Source organism: Protomyctophum bolini, assembly GCF_963924005.1.
Source record: "Protomyctophum bolini genome assembly, chromosome: 18".
In the NCBI taxonomy this organism is placed as follows: Eukaryota; Metazoa; Chordata; class Actinopteri; order Myctophiformes; family Myctophidae; genus Protomyctophum; species Protomyctophum bolini.
This window is the reverse complement of record NC_137879.1, coordinates 9,063,150-9,083,350: the sequence shown is the minus strand read 5'-3', so window position 1 is coordinate 9,083,350 and position 20,201 is coordinate 9,063,150. Positions and strand designations below refer to the sequence as shown.

Genomic DNA, 20,201 nt, shown 5'->3' with positions numbered 1-20,201 from the left:
CACACACACACACACACACACACACACACACACACACACACACACACAGTCACACACACACATAAACACACACCAGGATAATCTCACTCTGCAGGAGGTCACGTGCCGACTCACTGCCTACGTACGTGTACACAAATCCCAAATGATAATCTACCGAGGCACGAACGAACCACTGACAAACATGACATGAAACCCAGCCAATCACTAGCTAGCGCGGCGTCTACACCACGTGATGCGTTTCTTTCTTTCATTCTCTCTCTCTCTTTTTTTCTTCTCCACCCTACCTGTGCTGCTCTGCTGCTGTGTGGCGTTGACAGACAACTCCATGGCCAATTGCGCTGTGTGGCGTGGCAGCAGGGTGTGGACCGTCTCCTTACGTTGGGCACCGAGGGAAACTGTCGCAGCCCGGCTCGGGCTCCCACCATTTAATGCCATTGTTAATGCTACTTACAGGCCTTAGCCAACCAACAGAACGAAGCTCTGCGGGCAGGGCCCTCCCACCTGCGGCAGCTCTCTCTCTCTCTCTCTCTCTCTCTCTCTCTCTCTCTCTCTCAAGGCTAATTTATATTTTTGTCCAATGACACAGTTTCAGTAGACCCATACCAGAGTGCGGTGTCGACCCCGAGTACACACGACTATCGATTGCCAGTTTTTTTTTTACCAATCTGTCGATCATATTCGATTATACAGTAGTTTCTATTTGACAACATTTAACTTAAAAAGACGATTAAATACAACAACCACAAATGTAACCACTTTATAGCCATGTTCAAAAGTGTCGTGAGCTTGTACACATAGTTAAAAAGAAAATTACATTTTAAACATTTTCTCCTGTAATTTCTCCTATAATGACAGGTTGAAAGTGGTAAGAAGAAAATCAGGACACAACAGCTGCAGCGTACTGAAAGATGTCAAAGATGTCACAGAGAAAAGTCAAGTAATGGCTGATATATATCAGCCTGACTGATTCATCCATCTGGCTCTAGTTTGTCGTATATATACGACATCATGGTCATTCCACAAAGTCTAAAAATAGCCTTAACGATGACACCAATGAGCCACTAATTTCACTGCTGCTCCAAAACTTCTGCTTTCACCGCGAGCGAAGAAGAGGATCGCACGCACAGTAGTAGCGTGTGCCGCGCTCGTATTATCGACGGACGGAAATACACCCTTTGATGATACGATGATAAAAAAGAGCATCCCTTGCATTTGGAAGAAGAAGAGCTATACCAATTTATTCAGTGGGTGCACAAACATAATGTGTCAACCTTCTTCTCATCAATATGCAATGTTTGAACATAAAACACCAGGCGTGTAATAACCCATTCTGACCTGAGATCAGATTCATACGAGGTTTCCACTGGACACACACTGGGTCTGATGAACCCATTCTGACCTGAGATCAGATTCTAAAAAAATGTCAGGCGTTCTTCGATTCTTCAAAAATAGCAGACCTACAAGCTCGTAGCGCGCCACTCGGTGGCGCGCTATGAGCTTGTAGATCTGCTATTTTTCAATGGCTAAAGCATGACATGATGCTAACACCGAAATGGGTTCCCGGTCAGAATGGGATAAGAGAGCTCTTCACAGAAGGTACTCCAAGCCTTTGCAACAAAAAATGAGAAGCAATCTCCTGAGATATACCAGGAGAGAGAGCGAGAAGGAGATGGAGAGAGAGATAGAGGGGAGATGTTTTCATTAAGTGCCACGGAAACAATATTGTCACTCAATTTTCTCCAGCACCGAACCAACAAAAAAAAATACCATTAAACCCCCACAAAAGTAACAAGCACACAATGTAAATGTGCTGTGTGCAAGGCTCCACCCCCCCTTCCTTAAATATGAAGATTATCTTCCTCTGATTACAGCCGAAACCCAAGGTTGCCTAGCAACACACAATTAAGGAGTACGCTTTTTTCCGATCGGCAGGCAGGCAGGCGAGGGGCTGCTGCTGCTGGCCCATTATGGGACACAAAATTACCGAAGCAACAAATGTCAGCCAGATGCAAATTACTTTGTTGTTGCTAAAAGAATGTCTAATCCATTTTGGGCAGGAAACCCTTTTGGTGTTATAGCATTATGTTATGCTTTAGCTATTGAAAAATAGCAGATCTACAAGCTCATAGCGCGCCACCGAGTGGCGCGCTACGAGCTTGTAGGTCTGCTATTTTTGAGAAATCGAAGAACGACTGACATAGAAACATAGCTTAGCAGGATTGTAGAAGTCATTTTTTAGAAACTGATCTCAGGTCAAAATTGGTTAACTTGAGGACGGGGAAAGACTGGGAGGCTAAAAAAAAAGGCTGCTGTGACCTTGGAGAGAGTGTTTGTGGCAGACAGAGTGAGCTCCCCTCATCACTCTGTCTATCCTCCATTCCACCATCCTCCTCCTCCTCCTCAAGGCTCAGAGGGTGATTTATGCTTCGTGGTGTGGCCGGTGTCGCCGGTGCCGTAAATAGCCCGAAGCTGACAACGGGTCACACAGTCTGTGCTACTCCTCCACTACAACATTGTGAGCTTGTAGATCTGCTAAAGTGTATACGTATGCAGTAGAGATAATTCTGGGGGTCCGACCCGTCCTTGACATGAAAAAGGTTGAGCACCGCTGACATATAGAAACATCGTTTTTTTTCCAGAATTCTTTCAGGATTTAGAAGCTTTTTTTTTTCTCCAGCCCAAAATGGGTAAGCCAGACTGGGCTGTGTTGTTGACCTGGTTGGCTGGCAGACCCTGTGCGGTCCATGTAATTACCTGTTCTGTTCTGTTCTGTATGCCCCGCTGAGAATAAATGCTACATTATATTCAAAAGGCAAAAACGCAGCCTGTATAGATGAGCACGGGAGAAGAAGAAAATATATATATATCCAAGGGGAAGAGAAAAAAATCATGTAAATACAACACGAGGAGCTCAGTCTTGTCAAAGCAATTCATTGCAACATGCATAATGTGATCAAAAGTACAGTGGCACAGTACTTCATTTTCTTTCATGGCGGGCCACTCTATATGCATGCAAATCAATTCCGCTGCATTTCCGAAGCGAGCGTTGGGCTCATATAACCGCTGTTGGTCATAATAGCAATGCCGCCATACGAGCACTTCAACTGTGGGAGATGTTGTTGGGAAAACAGTGGCAAATGAACGAAAGGGCAAATTTACTTTCAATTAACTTTTCAATTTTCGACCAGATGAGGAATATAGTCTCACCGCATATACACCTCGCTGTCTGATCTGAAGAAAACTTTTAGGTTTAAGTGCAATGAAAATAAAACATAAATTACAAACATGCGATTGCGGGCCGGCTGCAATGTGAAGGCATTCGACGACGGCGGCGTCTATAAAACGCAGTTACCTATTATATTCCCGAACAGCCACACATCCAATTATTGTAATTGGATTGGCGGCCATTAAGCCCATGAGGGCAGAGTAGAGTGTAAAAGAGAGTGACAGTACTCTATCAGGGGAGAAACAAAAGCGCAGATAGTGGTGACGACGACCTTGCCTTTCATGTGTTTTCCGGGGGGCACTTATACTTATACTCGCTCCAGCGTGTTTAAAGGAATTCACAAATCAGATGCTCTTTATATGTTAGACAACGTCTATTTAGAGTAAAGCAACTATAAGGCTGTTATTCTATTTTCTTCAAGGTTGCTAGTGATGCTAGTGATCACAAGCTATTGACACTCATGGCGTCTCTACATGAGCGATACACAAAACGTCACGCAGAAGAAGCAGCACAGAGCTATGATGTGGAGTGGAAATCACGTGTGATCACGCCACACAAAGTGGACAAAAGGAGACGCAGAGGAATGTTCAATAGAGTGAATGCCTTAAATGCTATCACATGGACTCGGGCACAATGGCCCTGTCTGCTATACAACAACAACATACGGTCATTTCAACTGGACGCATCATTATTCTATTCTGCAATTTAAAAACAGACCTCTTTGTAGGAAGCTACTTAATTTGTCGGATGCATCACGTGCGGTAAGCTACTCCGCACAAATTCTGTCAGCATTCACTGAATTGGGCAGAAGTTTACAGTGAGCCAAAAATGTATCTTAAAAAACTATTCTGAAGAAAATCTAGATTAGAAAAAGCAGATAAACGTATAAGAGGCTTGTCTATACCACACAGAAACAATCAAGAAAAGCTACAGCCATAGGGGAAGGAAAGTACAGAGAAAGCGTTGAGGGGAGACGGGTGAGGAAAGGTGAGGAAGGAGAGAGGAGGACTGCCATTACTTGCGTCAGGCGAGGTGATCATGGAGGAGACGATGACGGGGGGCCCGGTGCGGCGGCCCCCTAAGGGCCTGTTAAGGTTCTGCATGGCCTGGAGGGCTCCGGCTCCGGCCATGTTGGGCAGCGGCGCCACGGCCCCCTTGCGGAGCAGCTGGGGGCTGTGCATGGGCGTGGTCGCCACCACGGGCGACATGGGGCCCATGTTGGTGGCGGGCCTCTTCATCAGCTCCATGGGCGAGTAGGACCCCATCATGTAGGTCTTGGGCTGCGCCCCGGGGGTCCCGGGGCCGCCGGCGAGGAGGGGCGCCGCCTGCTGCGCGCCCAGGGCGGACATGGCGAGGCCGGTGTGGGCGTTGTACATGGACAGGGCCCGGGGCTGCGTCACGGCGTTGCTGTACCCTCCGGGGCTGACGGGGAAGGCCGCGGTGGCCAGGTGCGCGGCCCGCGCGGCCGCCGCCGGGTAGGTGGTGGTCTCCAGCAGGTGCTGGGAGGGCGCGCTGCTGGGTCTCCCGGCCCAGGAACTCGCCCATGCGAGGCGAGAGAGGGTGGCGTGCTGCTGCATCAGGGCGGGGTCCATGCTCAGGCCCTGCGGCTGCATGTAGCTGAAGCTGCTGGAGCGCCCGCGCTGCGGCGCCAGCGCCGTGTTGCTCTTGTTGTTGAGGACCACGCGGGTCAGAACCCGCGCCTGGCCCAGGTTGGGCGTGACGGAGCGGATGTCGTGCTCCTCCATGACGCCCAGCATGGCGGGCGAGTCGAAGCCCTGCTGCAGGAGGACAGTGATGGTGCTCTCCGCCAGGCCCTCGGCGCGCAGCGACGTCAGGAACGACGGCTCCACCATCCGGGAGGCGCCGGGGGTGGTGAGCGGGCATGCCCGCGGTCGTCATGGCCATGGCCGGGTCGTAGCTGGGGTCGTAGGGCAGCCTCTGGGAGGCCACCGCTCCGTAGGCGCGGGCGTCCATGGCCTGATCCACCACGAGACTGGTGGCGGCCAGATGGGCGTCCAAAGGGAGGCCACCGACGGTGGTGTAAGCCGGCCGGGAGGAGAGAGAGTACGGCTCAGAGGCGTTAGAGCGAGGGAGGGGCCGGCTGGACCCCGTAGAGCGAGGGAGAGGCTTGCTGGACCCCGTAGAGCGAGGGAGAGGCCTGCTGGACCCCGTAGAGCGAGGGAGAGGCCTGCGGGACCCCGTAGAGAGAGGGAGAGGCCTGTGGGACCCCGTAGAGAGACGGAGAGGCCTGCGGGACCCCGTAGAGCGAGGGAGAGGCCGGCTGGACTCCGTAGAGCGAGGGAGAGGCAGCCCTGCTGCTGATGCACTGGAGGTCTGGGATCTTGGCTCGGAGGGAATCCATATACAACCGGCTCAGCTCGTGAGGGGAGGGGGGCGGGGGAGGAGGAGGAGGGGGAGGGGGAGGAGGAGGGGGGGGAGGCGGAGGCGGGGCATAAGCAGGCGTGGCGGCGCACAAGGCAGCAGGTGTGGCGGCTCTGGCCTGTCCCTGATCCCACACGGTGCTGCTCACCCCCCCATAATTCAACCCTGAGCCGCTAAGTAGCTGCTGCTGCTGCTGGCCGGCATTATAAAAGCCGGCTCCTTCCAGCGTCTGCCCAGACAGGACGGAGTTGGCGTGGTAGTAATCCTGGGGAGGCTGGAGGAGAGGTGGCACCGAGGTGCGGCCCGAGGCCATCATCTGCTCCAGGTAGAGGCTTCTCCCCAGGTCTGCCGAGGAGTTCCTCCTGCTGAGGAGTTCCGGCTGAGGAAATAGGCTTGCCGAGGAGTTCCTCCTGCTGAGGATCGGCTGCCCCGCGGGCCCGTTCTGGACCTGCAGCTGGCTGTAGACCGGCTGCGGCTGGTGGAGCGGCGTGTACGGTTCCGGTTTCTGGCCGAACTGGCCGAACTGGCCCACGTCGGAGGCCAGCTGGTACCACATGGCCTGCTCTGCGGCGCCGACGCCTCCCGGCGCCACCAGGTTCCCGTGGGCCGCGACCGTGCCACAGTAGTGGCAGCGCGTGGAGCCTCCTCCGTCTCCGAGCTGGCCTTCAGTCCATCCCAGACCAGAGTGTCCCTGATGGGAGCCGCCGAAATACGCCTGCTCGCTGCAGCTAAGCATGGTGACAATAAAGTGTGCTGCTATAAAGGGGCTAATGAGGTGGACGTGTTGGGTTTCAGGGCTCCGCTTACACTCGAACCGCCCATCGAAAGGTGAAGAGAAAAAAGACAGGTGAAGGTACCCTTCCACCTGATCTGCACCCCCCCCCATCCCCTTCTCCTTTAAGGCTGAGCTATCATGTAGCTCCCCACAGCCTGCCCAGCTAAATTATTCAGCCCTGGAAACATTAGAACTCCACAAGGAGAGAAACGGAACATGGCAAATGTTATAATACAGAGAATGCACGTGCATAAAGACACACACACACAACACAACACAACACTACACTACATACACTACACTACACACAGACACTCACAGAGAAACGCACCTTTCCAGGGCCCAGTTCTACTCCATTCTACGGGGGACGACGGGGACCATGCTTGTGTCGGGCATCACAATCAAAAGCCTGCCGCACCAGGACTGATGGTGGTTTGCGGTCGGGTTGGGGGGGGGGGGGGGGGGGGGGGGAGGGATAATATGCAGGATGGCACTGTTGTGGCTGCGAGCACGCTGAATGGAGGAGGGGACATGTGGTCGTGCTAATCCAAAGGGGAACTGACCCACGCCGCCATTGGTAGGGAATCTAGGGATGCCTCTCTCATCCAACACCACGACAGAGGATTAGTGTCACCGACTTAAATCCCCCCCTCCCTCCCCTCCCCCCGTGACATCACTGTGAACCAGATATACCGTCGTACACAACACACACACACACACACACACAGCTAGCACCGTCCGACGCAGCAGGCTACCCACCCATGCCCGTTACGTTACGGCGATGTTTACCACGCTCACAGGTTATCACCGGGGGGGGACGGGACGTCTCCACTGGCCCGAGACACTCCACTGTGAATGACTGAGAGTGGATGGGCTCCTACGGCGTCCCCCTCCCCAGGGGAATGGAGGGAGGGGGACCCTGGGGGGGCCAGTGGGCCAGGCTTGTGATGTTGTGTCTGTGTGTTGTGTCTGCAGGCCAGGGGGAAGCACTGAGGCTCAGAGATAGATAATCCACAACGAGACATAGGCCAAGGGGGCGACGCGTCTGAGAGACACCGACTGTGGCACTGCAGCAAGCACCACACGCACATACACACACACACACACACGCACACGCAGGAACGCACGCAGGAACGCACGCACACACGCACGCACGTACGCAACGCACGCACGCAGGAACGCACGCACACACACACAGCCTCCTCTGCTGGCCGGCTGCACACTCGCACTAGGCCTGTCTGCCATTATTGTCTCCACCAGGCCATTACATGGAGGGAGACGGTACGTTTTGCATCATGCAATTCGGTACACACTATCTCCATAGTAAATGTGATCAACACAGATCCGTTATACATTCTTCATATATTACTCCTGCACATTTTGTCTAAATATCACAAATGCTATTAGTTACACAATAGTCTTCTAATCGCAGTTATTTAAGATGATTGCAATTATTTTTGCATAATCACCGTAATCGTTTGTATGTTGAAAAAAGGTTTAATACATTTTCAAATTAAAATAGTGTGGTCATGTCATATTGAATGATATTGGCTGGGTGTTGTGCAGCAGTTGAATGAGACCTTCAATATGGAGTTTGAACCTGACCCTATGCGTCTGATTTTTGGACTGAATGATAATACGATTGTTTAACAAGTTCCATAATGTCTGTTTAACCTTTTAACTTATGCTGCTAGGGAAAATATTCTGTTGTCTTGGATTAATGAGAAACCACCAACAAAGAAAGACTGGCCCAAAATAATCATGCAATGCATGCCGTTGGAATGTTAACCTGCCAGCCACGCTCCACAACAGATGCCGTCTATAATATATGGCACCCATATTGGCTATTTATTGGCCCTCAATTAGCTGCCACCTTGACCACAGGCTTCCATGGCAGAAGCGATACCGCTAACCTTGATGGACAGGATCATAATTCCTTGTTTATTTACTTTATACCTTCTGCTGTGGGTATTAATAATACGGTTATTGTCTTGAAATCGCATTTCCATTCATGCGAGTGAAGTCTGGACTGTGGTTACGGGACTACAGCGTTGACAGCCAATCAGCAGAACAACAATATCGTCAGACATCATATCGTCAGAGTACCCGTTCCACCCATCTGTCTGTGTCCCGTGTATAACCATATAAGGAGGTTTCGGTATGTGTCTCTGTGTGTCCTTTTATTCCTATATATGGTGTTCTGTGTCAGGCTGCGGCATGCCCAAATATGGAGTGTTGTAATGTCAGAACAGGCCAGCTCCATAGATGGACCCAGGGCAGGTGCTCTGTCCAGAGCCCGGGCAGAGAGAGGTCTTTTGTGGCGGTTCTAGACATGGGAGTTATTAACGTTTTAAGATTTTCGATCTCGTCGGCTAAAATGGGGGGAACAATTTCGATGACGTCCCACCGGAAAATAACATTGAACGTTGCGCAACAGACGCTCCCAGCCTGTGGAGCAACAGACGCTCCCAGCCTGTGGAGCAACAGACGCTCCCAGCCTGTGGAGCAACAGACGCTCCCAGCCTGTGGAGCAACAGACGCTCCCAGCCTGTGGAGCAACAGACGCTCCCAGCCTGTGGAGCAACAGACGCTCCCAGCCTGTGGAGCAACAGACGCTCCCAGCCTGTGGAGCAACAGACGCTCCCAGCCTGTGGAGCAACAGACGCTCCCAGCCTGTGGAGCAACAGACGCTCCCAGCCTGTGGAGCAACAGACGCTCCCAGCCTGTGGAGCAACAGACGCTCCCAGCCTGTGGAGCAACAGACGCTCCCAGCCTGTGGAGCAACAGACGCTCCCAGCCTGTGGAGCAACAGACGCTCCCAGTCTGTGGAGCAACAGACGCTCCCAGCCTGTGGAGCAACAGACGCTCCCAGTCTGTGGAGCAACAGACGCTCCCAGTCTGTGGAGCGATGCGGTCGGTTTGGATATCAATAATCTCCTTCCTTTTGATCAATCTCCGTACGGAGCGCTCATGGGCGTTATACTAATTGATAGGGCGGAGATCTCCGTCCTTATCGCTCAGGGTGTTAAAATGTTTACAATTCTTTGTGTTTGTTTGTTTACACACACACTGTACATACTGTGTGTATATCACACTGCATGCAACAAAGTAAGGACGCCAGGTTGAAAGTGGCTACCATAACATAACAATGAGCGTATTGGTGGTTCAATTACATTTCTGTTTCCATTGAGGCCGTGCCATATCCTTCCATCTGCGCCACGCCGTCATTGTAATGGCCTCGTAATGCCTCGTACCATGTAGCAGTGCAATAATATGACAACAGCATGACGGAGCGCGCCAACGTAAACTATACGGCCTTATCCACTCACACTCCATTCATCTGGTTCCGAGGCAGTGCCAGCAGCAACACACCGACTACACACTACAGCGACCGACTGCACCAGTTGCACGCACGCACGCAACAAAGCTTATCTGAGAACCTTGCCTTCACAGAAAAGATAACCGTGCCAGCTTTTATTTTGGCCATGACATGAGAAAATGTATAAACACAAAGGCGGAGAAGGAGGAGGAGGAGGAGGACGGACGGACAATAATGACAAAACGAGTTCTGTTAACTGCACGATGGGAAAAGACAAAAAAAAGAGGCTGATCATTTGGGAGGCCGCGGCCCCACTTCACCAGCTGGGCTTTTTACTTCAAGGACAGGACAGACAGCGCAGGCAGGCGAGGAGGGGGAGGAGGAGGAACGGGGGAGCGGGCGGGGACACGCGGGGGGCGATGGGGGCAGCGAGATATGATTGGGCTGCGGCAGACTGTGAAGATGGAAATCACTTTAAGCCTATTTCTATTCTATTCTCTCTCTCTCTCCCTGCTTTACCCTCCATTCCACTCCACTGCGACGCAGCTATAGCTATAGCGCGCTACTGGAGGGTGGTGGTGGTGGAGGAGGTGGTGGTGGAGGTGGAGGAGGTGGGCTGTCAAGGGAAGAGAGATTCTTTTCCCACCCCCCTGTTCAGTGAGTCTCCAGTGACATCATCTGGATGCTATACTACAGATGAGGCAAAGAGACGGAGAGAGAAGCAATACATGTGTTACTGTTGGGGAGTGACAGGCTAGTGACAGGCTGCCTAGGATGTTGACGTGGGGGTTTTGGGGGAAATACTTTCAGTCACAATTGTTCTGGGAGACAGGAGACAGGAGACAGGAGACAGGAGCGACTACCTGTAAACCGCCCGAGACAAATGCTAGAACCAAGCAGTTTTATTTTTTTAACAGCGAGGGCTAAAGTGATCGTATAAATATAAAACAGACTGTATATCCATCAGATTAACACTGTTAAAAAGAAGGACCGAAAAAGTAGGTCAAAATAAATGGTGTTATATACGTGAGGCAAATAATAAATATATTCTTTTAATGAATCCTTTAAAAAAAAAGTCATCCCCGGGGGCACGCCGGTAGATGATTGGATGGTGCGTCGACCACATAATCGATTCCAGTTGCATCATGCTCTCTCTCCCTCTCTCGCTCTCTCTCTCTGGATCTGAATAAAGCAACAACAAATAAAAGAAACTGCGTAGAAACACCTTTATCATTCTCTATGATGCAGATCCGAGTAAAGAACGGGTTTGCTTTTCTTCTCCAGGATGAGGTAAAGCATGCCTAGCGTGTTTCCCTCAGCCAACCTCCCCCCTGGCTGCTGCTGCATTCCGTTATTATGGGTTCACTTTTTTTTTTTGTCAGCTGTAAAATACACCATTAATCACTTCGCTTCTCTCCACGGCAACCACCAACAATAACTTCTTTTAATAAGCCCCTTCCACTGGGCCGCGTGTCACTCACGCTCCCCCGCCTCCTGACAAAAACATTAATAACAACAATAAACATCCCGGGTCCAAGCTGGAGGCTGGAGGCACTATAAAGCCCAAACACTGATACGCTGCATCCGTCCCCCTCCCCCCTCCCCTCTCCTCTCCCATGCAAATTGGCACATTCCTTACAGTTATGCAAAGAGAAAGAGGGGAGGAATTCATCTCGTCAGCAACCTCTGATATGCAACGAGACCGAGCCCTGGATGCCAGTGTAATGCCACTGGAGTCACTGAAGATGTCTAGCAATTAGAAACGCAATACGGGGGACTTCATATTCATCATATCGGGGTATAGGGGAATATTAATATTTTGGTGGTGAACAATGACAGGGCCATGGGCCAACAATGCGCTCCTCTCGCCTCGCTAGCTCCCAGGCTGTTATCCCATTCTGACCTGAGATCAGATTCATACGAGGTTTCCACTGGACACACACTGGTCTGATTAAACCATTCTGACCTGAGATCAGATTCTGAAAATGTCAGTCGTTGGATCAGTCGATTTTTCAAAAATAGCAGACCTACAAGCTCGTAGCGCGCCACTCGGTGGCGCGCTATGAGCTTGTAGGTCTGCTATTTTTCAATAGCTAAAGCATAACATGATGCTAACACAAAAATTGATTCCCGGTCAGAATGGGTTATGCAGCTCGGCAACAACCAAAAAAGAAAGGACCTCTAGGTAGAATAATGTGGAACAACAGACGTCCGGGCAACGGTCGTGCCGCCGCCGGAGCAATCTGGCCATCTTTCTAGGGCACGGGATGCTAACGGCGGGAACTTGGCAAGCGGCGCGGAGGAGGAGGCTCGAGAGAGAGAGAGATGATGAGAGCCGCGGAATGATTTCGATAGCTATAGCGAGCGACTCCACGACTGCTGCTGCTCCGTCCATTAAACTTTCATAGGAACGTCATAAATTAACAGTACGACTGCCACGGACACGACAATTTCAAGAGTCAATTACTGTGATTGTACAGCGTATTAAAGTTTGAACAGGGCCTGCGGGCCTTTCTCCTCGCTCTAACAAGAGCCCTGGGAGCGGGGAGGTGGGAGCCGCGGTGCTTGATGGTTGGTTGGCGGGGGTCTTCTCGAGCGCAGCGGAGCACATGGTTCCAATTCTGGGGGCAGAGTGGGGCTTTTTTTCGAGGGCTTCACATCTGTTGCGTTATCAACCCTCCAGACGACATGCAGCCCCCCCGTTTAAACCATGCATCTCTGTGGTGCATGACACAGCATGTCACACATGTTAGCGTGGGTGGGAGGTCATTTAGCAGAACAAGACCTTACTGCTATAACCCATTTTGGGCGGGTACCCCTTTTGGTGTTATTATGTTATGCTTTAGCTATTGAAAAATAGCAGATCTACAAGCTCATAGCGCGCCACCGAGTGGCGCGCTACGAGCTTGTAGGTCTGCTATTTTTGAAAATTCAAAGAACCACTGACATAGAAACATAGCTTTTTCAGAAAACTGTCAGGATGTAGAAGACATTTTTAGAATCTGATCTCAGGTCAAAATATGATAAAGCATGAAAAAAAAGACTTTTGACTGACTGGTGCGAGTTTTTTTTAAAGCGAGGCTGGTTTGTTGTGAGCTTTTTGTCTTCCATGTTGGGTTCGTTCGCCCTCTCTCCTCCTCTCAGCCTGCCTGTCATTATCAAGCCAGTGGCCCGTGCTGCATCACAGATGGAGCAGACAGAAGGAGAGAGGCGACAGCCCGTGTGCTTTTTGGAAAGACGGAGAGTGTTCAGCTGAGTGAGACAAGAGAGACCGATGGAGAGGGAGAGAAAAACCACAGAGAGGCAACTTGTCTCCACATCACCGATGGGGGAAAAGAAGAGAGAGAGACGGCGACTGTAGTTAAACATGAAAGGACAGCCTGTTAGATGTCATATTATTGTTGTTCTCATCGTGCCATTTCCACGGACTAACATATGCAATGGGCTGTCGAAACAGGCAGGGTTTTGAATGCCATATACCTAGAAATATCATGCCACTCATTAACCCATTACAGTTAAACCGGGAAAGCATCTACTATATCTGTATCTATAACTATAAATGCACAAAGCCTCTGTATACGTCTGTAATCAAACGTACCTCGAGAACCGTTCGCCCCACCCACTTCAAATTCGACACACGCCTTCCACACCCCTACAGGGACTGCCCGGTGTCGAGTGGGTCAGACCCACGGTTGTCCACGAATCCTTCTAGTTTCTGTAATTTTAGATTTTAGCTATACTGTGTGTATATAGCAGCAACATATGCTTTTCAGAAAATCCGATGTAGAACAGTGGTTCTCAAAAGAGCGGATCTACAAGCTCTACAGCGCATCACTTCGTGCCACGCTGCGAGCTTGTATACATCTGCTATTTTTTGCGCTCAAATTTAGTTTTTACAGAAATCCTCACTTCTGTGGGTCGCTCGCTGTAACTAAACATTTTCAGACGAGGGTTACGTGGCCAAATCATTTAAATTTGAAAAGGTTTGAGAAGATCGGCCTCAGGTCTTACACGGTTCAAAACTCAATCTGCCGCGAACACATTGGACGAAAATAAGCAGATCTACAAGATCACACGACCTTTTGACGATTTGGGTCGTTTTTCTGCAAAGATTTATTTATTGGGTCAAGAGGGAAATACTACAGCGAATCCAGCTCTTTAACCCATTCTGACCGGGCACCCATTTTGGTGTTAGCATCATGTCATGCTTTAGCTATTGAAAAATAGCAGATCTACAAGCTCATAGCGCGCCACCGAGTGGCGCGCTACGAGCTTGTAGGTCTGCTATTTTATTTTAAATCGAAGAACGACTGACATTTTTAGAATCTGATCTCAGGTCAGAATGGGTTAATCAGACCAGTGTGTGTCCAGTGGAAACCTCGTATGAATCTGATCTCAGGTCAGAATGGGTTAAGCAGGTAAAATGATCACAATGCAATTCTCCAGCAGTAATATCCTGTGAGACATACAGTAGAGTATAACTCTAATCTAATCAGGCGGAATAGGGGGAAATATTATCGCAGTCTATACGAGCAAAACAATCATGAGCCCCAGACAAATAACACACACACACACACACACACACACACACACACACACACACACACACACACACACACACGCCACCACCACATAGAGCCATTGTCCTGCCTCGGGGGCCATGGGATCCGGTTGAATGGCGCGTGATAAAACACTGGTTCAGCTCAAATTAAAGCACGGGACATGAAAAGAACCCACGGCCCGAGGGGGTGGGACAGAGAGGACCATGGGAGATCACTGGTCAGACCACACACACTAAACGCTTCACGCACCGCTCAGGAGCTCAAGGGCAGTGGTTGGAGAAAAGTACTCAATATTGCAGTGTAGAAATACTCTTTAACCCATTCTGACTTGAGATCAGATTCTAAAAATGTCAGTCTTTCTTCGATTTTTCAAAAATAGCAGACCTACAAGCTCGTAGCGCGCCACTCGGTGGCGCGCTATGAGCTTGTAGATCTGCTATTTTTCAATAGCTAAAGCATAACATGATGCTAACACCAAAATGGGTTCCCGTTCAGAATGGGTTAACAAGTATGACAGTCCGGAATAAAAAAATGTACTTGAGTAAAAGTACAAAAGGTATCGGTGTCAACATTTCTGTATGGATATGTTGAAAATAGCAGATCTATACAAGCCACAATGCATCACATCGAGACGCATTGAAATGTTGAAATGTATATACTAGGGCTGATGTATAGGTCTATGTTTTATAAATCTACAAAGTAACTAGTAAATAGAGTTTTCAAATGAACGTAGTGGGGTAAAGGTAGAAAATATAACTAGGCTAAAAGTATTGGAAATGCTCAGGTACAGTACAAATACCTCAATATTGTACATAAGTACAGTATTTGAGAAAATGTACAGTTACTTGTATACACCACTGATCTCTGCAGATGACAGAAACCAAACGCTTCACGCCTGCTTATGAGCCAAGGGGCGAGAGAGAGAGAGAGAGAGAGAGAGAGAGAGAGAGAGAGAGAGAGAGAGAGAATGACAGAGAGAGAGAGAGAGAGAGAGAGAGAGAGAGAGAGAGAGAGAGAGAGAGAGAGAGAGAGAGAGAGCGAGAGAGCGCGCTACATTAAAGATGCTGCCTTCCCAGGTGGTGTCTTTGATTAGGCTAAACTAACAGCATATCATAATAATAAAAACACTAGTCACAGCATCACCTCCTCATTATTGGCTTGATAGAAGCCAATAAAAATCCCTTAAAGCCTAAAATACCTATGATAATATCTATCAGGTTCCTGCAGGCCTCTGTAGTTCTCAACCTGTGGCCCGGGACGCCCAGGAGAGTCCCCACATGATCTGTTGGGGGGGTCCCAAGTGAAAATGTGATTATTTTGGGGGGTTCCCAGTCAAAATGTGATTATTTTGGGGGGGTCCCCAGTCAAAATGTGATTATTTTGGGGGGTCCCCAGTCAAAATGTGATTATTTTGGGGGGGTCCCCAGTCAAAATGTGATTATTTTGGGGGGTCCCCAGTCAAAATGTGATTATTGTGGGGGATCACAGCCTGAAACGGTTGAGAACGACTGCTCTAAATGACTAGTTCCCACCTCCCAAATCCCTTCGCGACAATTCATCGCGATGCATCATGTTGTGAGCTTGTATAGACCAGCTATTCTCGCTGAGCGTTTGCACCAGATAAGGGGATGCTAGAATTCCTGTAGTTAAAAAAAAGAAAATCTGTTTGACAAATCAGGCGTCAGATGAGTCTGGGAAACACCCATGAGTATTCTGGAGACGGGACGACCAAAGCTCAGGTGGACTGTGATGAGAGAAGCGTATAGTTTTTGGCTACGCTTCCCCCATCCTCCAAAAAGAGACACACAGTTTGGGCTTGAAGAGACAGAGAGTCGACGAGACGCCCCACAGAATCACAGCTTCATCCGTGTGCCAACTGCTCGCCTGGTTGAAGTGTGTGTGTGTGTGTGTGTGTGTGTGTGGGCCCCGAATCGAGAAATGCAATCGCCTGGAACCGCGGCCAAACAGGGAGCCTGCGGGGACTTTACCTGAGTGCGAAAACAAAACGCCTTCTTCCGTGCCCAGTTCCTACCTTTTACCACGGAGGAAACTGCCGCCATTGGCAAGCCTCATCATCCCCGCTATACTCAAATAATTTGGTGGGAATAACTTTGCATTGGACATTGGCGTGTGAACAAATCGCAAATTGCCAAGGCTGTGTTTGTGTTTTTTCCCTTTACTTTTTTCTTACCGCCCTCACAATGGCTGCCAGAGAACCCGATTCACTGATCCTGTACGACGACCATCTGGAGAGGGCCTGTGTGTGTGTGTGTGTGTGTGTGTGTGTGTGTGTGTGTTGTAAATGAGTGTGCATGAGAGAGAGAGAGAGAGAAAAGTATATAAAGCCAGGTACGCTTGCTGCAAAGTTACTCTGCTTGCATCACAGAGCTGACTAGAGCGGTCGCTCCCTCCTGACTAAACGGATAACGTCTTTGTCAGTCTGACTCAGTGGAATGAAACAGCTGGCTATCTATCGAGGACATTAGTGGCTCTAATCAGTGATGACTCACCTGTGGGCCAAACGATGGAAGGGACTGTTTGATGAGTCAACTTATAGACACGTTACGTTAATTGATATTAATAGCCTCGTTCTGGAGTCCACTCCTCACGCATCGACCACTTAAGACCTAGAATACCAATAGCAAAAAATACACAATACTCCCACAACGCACTGTGATCTTGCAAAACAGCTTTTTTTAAATCTACATATACTGTATATAAATAATATATTTGGCATCCCAAATTAGGGACGCCAGGGTTAAATGTGGTTAAAAGAGTAATGACGCATTTTGACCATTTCTTCATACAGAAACAACAAGTCCAACAACGGATGGCTCCAAAACTACTTCCTGGTCTATCTCTCACTCATCTACACCAGTGGTCCCTGAGGGGGTTCCAGGTGGTCCCCAGCAAAATGATGGATAGTTGGTAACCAAATGGACCCTTATAGATCTTTAACTCTTGAGAGCATAAGTCTGTTAAAGAGTTAAATTATTGTCCAACATCTGCATTACTATAAATTTATAAGAAGTAAAGTCTACACAATTAGAGAATGTAAATGCCGTCGATATGGGGAGTCGAACCCGCGGCACACTGCCAGACTGGATTACCACCCAAGGTGCCAGGACCGCTGAGCCACGGCCCAGGCCAATAATTGTTATTTATTTTGATCAAGGTTTGCCTTTTATCTCTCCTATGGTACCACACAAATACAGCATGGAATGCTACAAAATATATAATACGTTTTGGGTCTGAAAGGCTTGATTTAATCAAATGGTGGTCCGTCGTGGCTCAAATGCCATAAATAAAATGCATAAAATATAAAATGCATAAATTGTAAATTTAGCATGTCCCAAATAAACGGACCCTATACTATGGGCTCTCTTTCTCAGGGCCAACAACGCAGTGATGTCCCAGGATGTGCCAAGCATATGTTCTCCGCTTAAAGGCTTCGCGTGCACGCGCCGTGCACCGAGCGAGGCTCTTCTTACATCACGATGCAAAACAAACAAGGCATGGAGGCACCGGGGGTAATGTTGCGTCTCGCTTCATTTTCCAGCACTGCGGTCATGTCTTCCCCCCCCCCTGCGCTGCGCGGCGGGCGTGCAATCCGTGCATGCATGCATGCGCCATGCGGGCTCCGGGAGGACCCGGCAGCCTAACAAGCCTCTCGGGAATCCAAGACACACCGGGGAGAGCAGGGAGATGATTTTTATACCTCGGGACATATCAGCCTGACACTACATACACATACACGCACACGCACGCGCGCAGACACCTAGCGAGACACATTCTGAAACAAGTGGATTTAACACAAACACACACACACAAACACACGCTCTTGTATTCCCCAGTCTCTGATGCAGCAGCTCAGTGGTTTTTTCGTGTAGTAATAGGGCTTCCCATGCTCCATAAAAGATCATCCAGGATTTGCAGTCCATTCCGAGGAGGAGGAGGAGGGCCTCGGTATTGATGCAACACTATTGCAGAACGTTCAAGGACCTAGCTACCGCACGCACGCACACACGCACACGTGCACGCACGCACTCACCGGCTACTGATTGGATGGTATCAAACAAGTGTGCTTGCCTCGGACAAAACAATTCAACCCCATAGTAATGGCTCTGGGTTAGCCCATTTTGACCTGATATCAGTTCTAAAAATGTCTTCTACATCCTGACAGTTTTCTGAAAAAGCTATGTTTCTATGTCAGTCGTTCTTTGATTTTTCCAAAATAGCAGACCTACAAGCTTGTAGATCTGCTATTTTTCAATAGCTAAAGCATAACATAATACTAACCTAAAATGGGTTAGAGATACTTGTGGTCTCTACTGGCACATGAGTCACAGGCCTGTGCATGAGTCACACTCACGCACACTCGCACACACACACACACACACACACACACACACACACACACACACACACACACACACACACACACACACACACACACACACACACACACACACACACACACACACACACACACACACACACACACACACACACGATGTGATGCTGTAATCTCATTTACAGTATACGTCCAGATAGCGGTCTGCTGATGAGGTCAACGTTTATACAATCGTTACTACGGGGTGTGTGTGTGCAGCAGTAAGTCAGGAGCAGATTGTGATCAATGGGAGGATCGGTTATCAATAACAGGTCCCCGGGTTGTGATAACAACAGTAAAATGTTACAGTTTGTGTAGTGGTTGAAAACCTGGAGGTCACAGCGGGTCCCCTCCGGCTTCATTTGAACCGCTTACAGCATATATGTCAAACTCAAGGCCCGGGGGCCAAATCAGTCCCGTGAATGAATTATCTTTGGCCCGCGGGATGATATTTAATTAGTATTAGAACTGGCCCTCTGGTATACTGCACGGACCACCATAATACTACAAGTCCCACAATGCACTGCGAGTGCATTGGCACGTATCGAGGGCCCGCAAGCGCAAGCGCAAGCATGCATGCGTCTTCTCTTCACTATTGATCAGCAGTGAAAGTATACCACTTGTGGTCAACTTTCAGCTACCCGCCCTCTCCCCAAAAATGGCCTGTGTGTTGAAACACAGTCCGGCCCTCGACTTGTACCAATTTCTTTATTTTGGCCCACTGTGTATTTGAGTTTGACATCCCTGGCTTACAGCCTATAGAGTAACATGTGTAGTGATAGGGGTCACCCATGGGTCCATGCGTTGTTTTTCATCTACACAACGACTTTGACAAGGGAAAGAAAGGGCCACTATATTTACACTCTCACTCCAGAGGGCCACATATCATATATGCATGCATATATGCTGTCAGGCAGAGACCTCTACGAAACAAAAACTTGCTAAAAATAACCGATCTACAAGCTCAAGACGCGTCACAATGCGATGCATTTTCAGCTTGTAGATCTGCTATTTTAGCTTCTTTCTTTTTTTTTTCATCCTGAAATGTTTTTACTTTTTAAGTTCTGAAAAGGAGTTCTGAAAAGTAAAACATTTACCAGTCACATTCACCAGTTGCCCGTGTATGATCTACACCAAATTGCCAAAAATATCTACAATACGTTACAAGCTCACAACGAGTTTCAACAGAACTTGGTGTGATATGAACTCTCGCAAATCTGCTATTTCTGCTGAACGTATGTATGCCTATTACGAGCAGACGTGCCCAGAAATAGGGATGCTAGGGTTCATGCGGTTCATAAGCAACAGTAAACTAAACAGTAAGAGTTTCACGCTTTGTTCAATGACAATAAATTAGACCCATCAATATCCCAAACGCATCCCACATCCCAATGTGGTTCAAAAATAATAGCAAACAACGTCGATTTGTAAAGATTTACCAAAATGTGTGACGAGCACAATAAGCAAAAAACTGATTATTTTTCTTCAATTTATCCAAAACCTGATGGAAAAACTTCTATATTTGGGAAAAGGAGAGACGCAAC

At 48.9% G+C, this 20,201-nt stretch overlaps 1 protein-coding gene across 5 annotated transcripts in view; it reads right to left on the bottom strand.

The window, feature by feature from the left end:
• The window catches only part of LOC308333357 (C-terminal-binding protein 2), a 150,777-nt gene that overhangs the window by 60,149 nt on the left and 70,427 nt on the right, over window positions 1-20,201 (bottom strand). The gene's annotated exons all lie outside the window — the stretch shown is intronic.